This window comes from Emys orbicularis, chromosome 12 (genome assembly GCF_028017835.1).
Source record: "Emys orbicularis isolate rEmyOrb1 chromosome 12, rEmyOrb1.hap1, whole genome shotgun sequence".
Lineage (NCBI taxonomy): Eukaryota > Metazoa > Chordata > Testudines > Emydidae > Emys > Emys orbicularis.
Genome location: NC_088694.1, coordinates 4,210,002 through 4,219,953, shown reverse-complemented (window position 1 = coordinate 4,219,953; position 9,952 = coordinate 4,210,002).

The window sequence follows — 9,952 nt, the reverse complement described above, 5'->3', positions numbered from 1 at the left end:
TAGGCGAGTACATTTCATTAACCCATTTTACAGATAGGGAAATTGAGGCACAGAGAGAGAGTGACTGAGTTTTTGTCAGTGCAGGAATCTGAACTCATGATTCCCAGTTCTCAGTGCTCTTCTCAGACCACACATCTCGCACACTTGGACATCTACTTGCTGTATCTAATAATGACTAAAGCAGCTGAGCTGCCTAACAATACATCCAGGAGCCCCTTGTCAGTTTTGGCTGGAAATTAAAAAGAGGAACCGCAGTGGAACCTCTTCAGCTCAAGACACCAGATTCTCTGCTTTCTTCTACCGGCACTTTGTGGTCCAGCAAGTCATACCCAGAGAAGAAGGGCCCCCACTTTCAAGTGACTCAGACTCTCCCTTCCTTCCTCAGGAAAACCTGTGATCAGATAAAGACATCAAATTATCTGGTAAGCACAAACAACCCACCATCTGCACGGATGCAGCCAATACCCCTTCACGCCCCCACTCCCCCCAAGAAAGAGGAGGCCAAGTGCATTCCGTATCAGCCTTCCTCTACGGTAGATCAACGGGTCTTTTTATTAAAGACTGGAGCAGGTGACTGTTGCTGTACAATGGTTCTTGCCCCTGATGTTCTCTGTGACTGAACACAGAGCCCCGCTTCCTTCTTAGTGAAACTCCACTGAAGTTAGCAGAGGTCACCAGGGATGGACTTGACCCCCAGGTAGTTATGTACCACGCTCTGCTTATCCCTACAGAGATTGACTCTACTGAGCCTCCCCTTCCCTTGTTACTTATTATTGTCTACTGGTTTTGCGTTATGGTATCAATGAGACATAGCCTGGAAAAAATAAGGAGGGGGCCATCTTTGGTCAGCTGCCGAAGAGGGGAAGGTGACTCATGGGCCCTTGGCAGAAGAGAAGAAGACGGGGGAAGAAAAGTGTAAAAACTGTAATTGTAGATAGATGGGCAACTGCCCACATTGAAGTGCTGTGTTGTCAGGCTGAGGGCCTGATGCGGAAAAGAGCAAATGAAGGTGTGAAGATTTCCCTTCAGATTAAAAACAAACAATCAAACCAGTGGGTCTGTTATTCTGTAACCTAAGGCCTGCCGGATAAAATAGAGCAGAATCTTGGTTGGTATCATGCTTTGCGAGGGTTCCCAAAGTGCTCTGAAAGTAAAGATACCAGAGGCGTGACCCTCCCATACCCCTCCCCTTGTGTTGTCACCGTAAAGGGAGTGCAAAGTGGAGTGTCTTACCAGCAGAATCCGAGAGGTAGCATTTTGCACTAGTATAAATGATGACCCAAAGTGTAAGGCAGTAGAGAGCCAGGCTCTGGACGTGCAGCGTCTGGGCACATTCAGAAGCCATTATGAGCTCAGAGGTGACTCCTGCTCAGCTGTGGATGTTAGAAATGGCCATAGGAAGAAAAGGATTGCAAAGGCAGCTCTTGGTTGCTCATTGTCTCAGTTTGGAGAAGGCATTTACTAGAGCCTTCATTCTTCAAGCAATGGGCTCCACAGAGCTGGAGTAATTCTGGGTGCTCTCTCTCTCTCTCTCTACCTGCTCCTCACTGTAGTGTCTGGGTAGCTTCTGTGGCGATGGGGATGCATCTGGCAACCTCCAAGCAGTGATGCTTGCTAGCAGCAGCCGAGACTCCATAAGGGCTCCTACAGGCCTTTTTAACAAACTGAACTAAAAAGAAAAAGTCAAGAATTGCTCTGCACTCTCTGTTGTGTGTTTATCAGGTATTTCATGGAATAAATTTAACTGTGCTCAGACTGGCTGATGACCGCAAACGCTCCCAAAGAGAACCAAACCGCAAAGTCAAGTGCGGGAGATGTTGGAGTACTGGGGCCTGCAGGCAGCAGCAGGATATTGGGGACTAAAAAACATGAAGTCCTCCATGCAGGGAGAGGAAATCAACAGCCCAAACGCAAAACATAGGGGTGCAACTCAACAGCTGCGCCTGCCTCATTAGAACTGAATCTTTTCCTCTGGTCTCTTTATATGGTCCTACTGTGGCTTTGTCACAGAGCCAAGTGCTATCTCATAGGGGAGGCGTGGGCCTGGGGTTTGGATGGGAGGTGTCTGCACAAGAGGCTCTTCAAAAGTGATCCCCAATCCAGAAAGGTTGGAGAAAGCCAGGTACAAGAGGGCCCGACCCAAACATTACTACCTTTCCGGGACGAGGGGCTCTTGCAGTCACTCTGGAGTGGCAGAGTTAAGAGTCGGCTCTGACTTCCTGCACACTACCGTGAAGTGTCCATTTGGGGGTGACACCATTTCCTCCTTAGTCCAGAGCAGCAACCATCATGGTAAAACCTTTCCGCACAAATAGGAATGCCATGTATAAAACCTCCGCGCTCTGGAGATTAGGACATGCCTCCCCTAGCCTCTTGTCTGAAGAGGAAATCTTTTCTTTTGCTCATACCGTTTGCATTGGCGACTTGTGACCTTCCTGTCATAAGGGGCTGCTGAGGCCACATCTGGAACGCTGCGCACAGCTCTGCTCACCTCAGTCTCCAAAAGGATCATATGACTGAGATGAAGAAGAGAGAGTGAAAGGCAGCCAGAATGGTGCAAGCACTCTGGGAAGTTAGTTAAACAGAGAGCTTCGAGAAACTAGGTCTCTGTTCTTTAGAAAAGAGAAGATGAAGCGAGATCTCACTGAAGTGTACAGAATTCTGGAGGGAATAGAGAGGAGAGACACTACAAGGCTATTTGAACTGGTGTCAAATGCAACAATTGAGGGCATGAATTAAAGCTCAGGAAGGGTTGGACACTAAAGGGATTCATGTGGAAATTCTTTATGCTGAGAGTAGTTAATACAGTATATGGAACAGACTCACCAAAGGGAGTAATAAGAGCAACGAGGTTAGGTTTAGAAAGGAGTTTTGAGACGTGTATTACATTTTTTGGGGGGGGGGGGGGATTTGGAACTTCTAACTCTACACAAAAGGGATGGCACTAAATAGCCTCCTCTTTTGCCATAATCACTGGTGCTCCTGAGAGCTTCCTTGGGCCATCACAGACTTTCCCATGCGTTCCTAGTAGTAAGAATTCTCAGCTTGTAGAATCTTCAAAGCTCCATATTAGCGTTAGTTAATGAAGCCTCACAACACCCCTGTGAGATAGACGAGAGTTTGCAGCAGGCCAGCCGTGTTTGCCTGAAACACCCCACCGTTAGTAAGCACTGATCCCGCTGGGAGAGGGTTAAGTGGATCCTGCTGGTTTACTGAGGTGGGTGCTGGATATAAGGGAGGTGGACGTGGCTTTCTGGGGAGAGAGGGGCTAATGTGTGAGTTGAACAGACCTGAAAGAGGAATCCTAGGAGCGGCCAGGCCTAGAGAGAAGATCTCAGCTAATTATGATCATGTTATTTGATTGTTGATTTCTGTATTAATAAGCCAGACCCTGGAAGGGGAGAGTTTGTACTACACACAGTGTGTGAACTGTGTCTAAAGCAGGCAGGGAAAGGCACCAGTTCACACTGTTACTGTAGAACTTAATGGGAGCTCACACTACCCTGGTCTGGGAATTTCACTTCGCTGTCAGCACAGACCCCCTGATTTAGTAAAGCAACTAGGGAACAACTTTGCAAACCATGCTGGCGTGCCATATGACATTTACAAAGAGTGCTTTTGATATGGTCTCCCACAGTATTCTTGCCAGCAAGTTAAAGAAGTATGGATTGGATGAATGGACTATAAGGTGGATAGAAAGCTAGATTGTCGGGCTCAATGGCTAGTGATCAACAGCTCGATGTCTAGTTGGCAGCTGGTATCAAGCGGAGTGCTCCAGGGGTTGGTCCTGGGGCCGGTTTTGTTCAACATCTTTATCAATGATCTGGATGATGGGATGAATTGCACTCTCAGCAAGTTTGCAGATGACACTAAGCTGGGGAGAGAGGTAGATATGCTGGAGGATACGGATAGGGTCCAGAGTGACCTAGACAAATTGGAGGATTGGGCCAAAAGAAATCTGATGAGGTTCAACAAGGACAAGTGCAGAGTCCTGTACTTAGGGCGGAAGAATCCCATGCACCGCGACAGGCTGGGGACCAACTGGCTAAGCAGCAGTTCTGCAGAAAAGGACCTGGGGATTACAGTGGATGAGAAGCTGGATATGAGTCAACAGTGTGCCCTTGTCGCCAAGAAGGCCAATGGCATATTGGGCTGTGTTAGTAGGAGCATTGCCAGCAGATTGAGGGAAGTGATTATTCCCCTCTATTCGGCACTGGTGAGGCCACATCTGGAGTACTGCATCCAGTTTTGGTCCCCCCACTACAGAACGGATGTGGACAAATTGGAGAGAGTCCAGCGGAGGGCAATGAAAATGATTAGGGGGCTGGGGCACATGACTTATGAGGAGAGGCTGAGGGAACTGGGCTTATTTAGTCTGCAGAAGAGAAGAGTGAGGGGGGATTTGATAGCAGCCTTCAACTACCTGAAGGGGGTTTACAAAGAGGATGGAGCTGGGCTGTTCTCAGTGGTAGCAGATGACAGAACAAGGAGCAATGGTCTCAAGTTGCAGTGTGGGAGGTCTAGGTTGGATATTAGGAAACACTATTTCACTAGGAGGGTGGTGAAGCACTGGAATGGATTACCTAGGGAGGTGGTGGAATCTCCTTCCTTAGAGGTTTTTAAGGCCCGGCTTGACAAAGCCCTGGCTGGGATGATTTAGTTGGTGTTGGTCCTGCTTTGAGCAGGGGGTTGGACTAGATGACCTCCTGAGGTCCCTTCCAACCCTGATATTCTATGATTCTAGGTGCATGTGTGGGTCTCGCACATCAGAGATCTCTCGCTTCCACATCCATGGCTGTGAACAAATTTCCTGTGGATAGGAATGTGCAGAGAATTATAACACCCCAGGCAAGTTCACAGCCCATTTTACAGATTAGAAACCAGGCGCAGGGACAGTAAGTGACTTACCTGAAGCTACAAAAGAAGTCAGTGTCAATGCGAGGCTGATAACTGGCAAGTTCCTGGCCCCTAGACCGCTGCTCACAGCACTCAGACCACACACGTCTTTGTCTCTTTCTTCCTCTAGAATGGGTCAAAAGTGCGCCAGAGATGAGACTAAAAATATGACCCTCAGTGACTTGCACAAGATCACAGAGGGAGCCAAAACTAGAACTCAGCTCTGCTAATGCCCTGCTCTAACCTCTAGACCACACTTCCTTCCTCATTGCTCACTGTGAATATTAGGCTCAGTGCGAAGCTGCACCACACCACACCTGAAAGGATTTTGAAGTGCTTGCTGGGGAAGAGGTAACATATTGCAGAAGAATACCGGGTCAGGCAGGGACTTCCCTGCTGCCTGCTGGGTATAGGTTGCATAGGGCAAGCCCATCCCCTGGTCGGGTGCAGGATCATGTGACGGGATCCCCGGGGTTCAGCCTGGGACCGTGGGACCACTATGTCCCCTTAACTCTCACCAGCCTGAGCTGTCTCTCACAATGCCTTGCTAGTGACGAGCAACAACCCCCTCCAGGTGCTGTTATCACTCTGCACAACCGCACGTGGAGCCCCACACCCAGCTAGATTGCAGGAATGCTCCCAGAGCCACTCATGAATCACACAGGGAAAGGCGCCAGGGCCAAATCCCCCCAGCTCCCAGCACTACCTCAGGAATATACCGTCTTGCCCTGCTCAAGATGAGCAATGCAGATTTATGAATTGGTTCACCACTTCATCAATGGAAAGCGGACATACACCAGCCGTTGCCAAACCTGAGCAGATTTACCACACACTTCAGGCAAACTCACTGGTAAAGATAAACAATTAAAGAAGTTTACTGATTACAAAGGATAGATTTTAAGTGACATTAAGTGATAGGCAACAAGTCAGAGTTCGTTACCAAAAGAAAAGAAAATCTAAGCACACAGTCTAAACCCTCAGCCCTATTAGACTGGGCAACATCTAGATTAAGCAGTTTTTCTCACCTCGCTGGATAGTGCTGTTCATAGTACACAGATTTCACCCTTGAAACCTGGGCCAGTCTCCTCTGTTGGAGTCTTAAGTCTTCTTCTCAGTGTCCTTGCTGCTTGCAGCATAGGTGGGGGCAGGAGAAAGGCCAAGCATGGGCCCCCTGTGTTCTGTTTTATACCCTTAGCCCATGTGCTTGGAGAACACAAGTCCAGGCATGTCTGGGAGGCATTGCTGAGTCCCCAGGCAAGGTTGAGCAGTTCCCCTGGTGTGGCCTCATGCAGGTGAGTCACTGCATTGTAGCTCCCTTGCTGGACAATGGCTGGTGATGTCTGTTCAGCAGCACTCACCTGGGTGTTGGTTACCTCCCTTGTCATTGTCTCTGTATAGCTAGTATCTGGGCACCTCCCAAACCCACAGCATATTTTAGTGAAAACCATACAACGCAATTCTTATAATTTCATATGCATTGGTGATACACATATTTAGATAGAACCATGTCTTTCAGCAGATCATAACCTTTCCCCGGATACCTTACAAGGCATGCTTTATATGCAAGATCACCAGTCTATAAAAATGAGGAATATGGGTGTTACAGGATGCTCCCCCAAGGTATAGAATGTCACAGATCAGTCTGGCTGTAATTTCATCTCTGGGATCCTGTAACCGTTACTTGCTTTGCACTCAGGGCAGCAGGAGGGAAATGACTGGGCCCCAGGGCTCACCCTCCCAAACAGAGGGCTGTATCCGTTTTGTGTTTCCATTTAGAGCTTATCTGACAACTCCCCCTGCACCTCCCCATTTCATCCTCTGCCCTTTGTTTTCTCCCCACCCCACCCCTGCATGACCAGCCAACGTGGGAGTCAGCACTTCCTATTCAGAGCAGCTTATCGGCCCAGGAACAGGGTTCAGTTTTCTGAAGTGAGCTGGCAGAGGTCAGATATGGGCAGGTCCAAATGCAGTGGGAACTGCACCCAGCTACTGGAAACATGACGGTTGAGTGAGTTTGGATGGGTCCCTGGTGGACCCCACCCACCTGGAGAAAAAGGCTGCACTGGTTCACATTGCATGCTGCCGATTTCTGAGGAGATAGGAAGTCTCTGTGAGCTGACAGCCTGGAGACAGATACTGTAACATGGTAGACTTTGCCAATAAGTGCCACACAGCTGGCATTAATACCACCTTTCTGAGTACAGGGGGAAACAGGTAACCTCTGGTAGTACTGAGTGGTGGGTTTGAGCAAATGCTGACCTTTTAACGGTAACCACTGTGTATCACCCACAGCTGACGCAAGAGTCCTCTGGCAGTCTGTGGTCAGCACCTATCCCCTCAGCATTTAGACTTTTGCATTTTGCTTCAATACCATACGATGGCTGTTGTCGTGTGGGAGAAAGTTTGAATGGAAATTATGGTACATTCTTTTTGTCAACCAGTGGATAGGGTGCAGTACTTCAGTTAAGGACGTTTCAGTTCTGTTCTTGGCTCAGTCACTTAGGGTACATGTACCCTGCAATTAAACACCCGCAACTGGCCCGTGTAAGCTGACTCGGGCTTGCGACGTTGGAGCTGTAAAATGCAGTGTAGACGTTTGGGATCGGACTGGAGCCCAAGGTCTGGGACCCTGCGAGGTGGGAGGTTCCCAGAGCTCAGGCTGCAGCCTGAACCGTATCGTCTACATCGCAATGTTACAGCTCCTCAGCCTGAGCCCAGAGGTGAAAGTAATCCGGTACGGTCCGGTACACCGCCGGCAAGAACCAGTACGCCGTGCCGGACTGGACCAGCTTCCGCGGCGGTGATTTAAAGGGCCCAGGGCTCCAGCCACTGTGGGGAGCCCCGGGCCCTTTAGATCCCCGCCAGAGCTCCGGCAGCCGGGCTCCTGTGGTGATTTAAAGGGCCTGGAGCTCCACAGCGGCTGGAGCCCCGGGCCCTTTAATTCGCCCCTGAGCTCCCAGCCGCCTCTGCAGCTGGTAGCTCCGGAGTCATTTAAAGGCCCTGGGGCTCCCAGCCACAGACGGAGCCTCAGGGCCTTTAAATCTTGAAAGGCCCCGCCTCTTCGGGTTGAGGCCCCGCCTCTTCGGGTTGAGGCCACACCCCCGCTCAGGACTCCGGCGTACCAGTAAGTCCTTTAAGTTACTTTCACCCCTGCCTGAACCCCATGAGTCCGAGTCAGCTGGCATGGGCCAAGCGCGGGTGTTTAATTGCAGAGTAGACATGCCCTCTGACTGAATTTTCAACTCGGGTGCCTAAAGTTATGCACATAAAATAAAAATGACCTGCTTTTCAGAAATGCTAACTGCCTGCAGCTCTCACTGACTTGAGTGGTTGCTCAGCACGGCTGAAAATCGGGCTAAATATGGATTTAGGGGCCTAACTTTAGGCACTCGAGCTTAAAAATGTCAGCCTGTGAGCCAAACTTTAAAATAGTTTGTTTGTGTGCATGTGTGCACAAGCTCTTGCACATGCGTTATTTTTTGCACTATCAGTTGTGCATGCCAATTCTAGACTTTTCACTCGCATACCCCACTGGCAGATCAAATAAGTTATGTAAAAATACATTTTGTTATCGGCACGCGAAAGTTACTCGGGTGCCATTTAAAAATGTAGCCCTTACCGTATGGTGGCCTTCTGTGGTGCTGATGGTGTTGGCAGTATTTTGTGCAATATCGCAAAGGCCCTAGTTCTTCAAAACCTCACACATGTACTGAACCTTATACACAGGAGTATTCGTATTGATTTTAGTGGGACAACTCACATGCATAAAGTTAGACCCAGGCATAAATCTTTGCAGGAGTGGGGCCTATGACTAATAGGCATAAACTTTGTGTTTTATAGCTTTTTTCCATAAAAATCATGATCTTTACACCCCAATTAAGCAAGATTTATTTCTGCATGATTCCTCTCAGATTTAGCTCTAAAATTCCCGGTGTATTGGAATATATTTTAATGTGGGTAAACTATTTGCTAAATATCCTTACGTGGCTTTAAACAACTTTTAGTGTAAAATAAAGGTCATTCATTTGACTTTCAACTACTATGTGCAATGACTTTGATTTATTTAAACCGAAACTCTGATTCTGTGCATTTTTTGCCATGGCTTTCCCCATTTTTTACAATGACAAGCACTTAGATATCTCCGCACCAAATACTTTGAATTGCACATACTGTGCTATTATGGGACACTGATAAAGTGTCCTGAAATTTGGGACACTGTAGCAAATCCAGGTCAGTGGAGGTAAGGGACACTTGTTCTTGGCGCAGGTATATTTCATGGGAACAGAGGCCAAATTCACCAATAGCAAAGTTTATTGATTTCAGTGGAGTTATACCAGGAATGTTTGCACCAAACTGTTTTAAGAAGACTTCATTCATTGAGCAGAACAAGTGAATCCTCTAGAGAAATGTTTGGCTCAGGTGTGTTCACCTGTCAACATTTTTCAGATATGTGATCATTGATCACACTCTGGCTAATTTCTGGAGAGTCTGAGTAATCTCATTTGCTGGAGTACTAGAATTATGAGGCAATATTTGTCTATGCTCATTCCAGAGAAGTGAAGAGATTGGATGAGGAGTGCTTAGTTTTTAGTTCATTCATACATAACTGAAGCATTTTAGGGGACCATGTTGTGCCCTCAGTTACATGGTGCAAGTCCCACTGATGTTTCAACTGTCATTGTGCACAGATGAGAGCAGAATTTGGCTCATAGTATCTAACCTAGATAACTAAAGTCTAGAATGTGGCCTCAATTGTTGTACAAACTCCAAATATTCTGAGTAAACCCAAAACCACACTGCACAGCCTCTTCAGTAGAGTTATATATAGTTTAACTGCTGCTTCTATTTTTTAAGTAGATATATTACTTGTACTGGTGCACTATTTATGCAATCTGCATGAAACAAAGGGCTTGTACACAAGCTCTGCAATTTGTTTGGTTTCTACAGCAAACAGAAAGATTTCTTTGCAGACAACAGGGAGATCCCTCTGTGAAGTCCTTCCTATACAAATGACTGGTTTGAGAGATTGTAGCAAAATGGAGTTAGTTTAATGGAA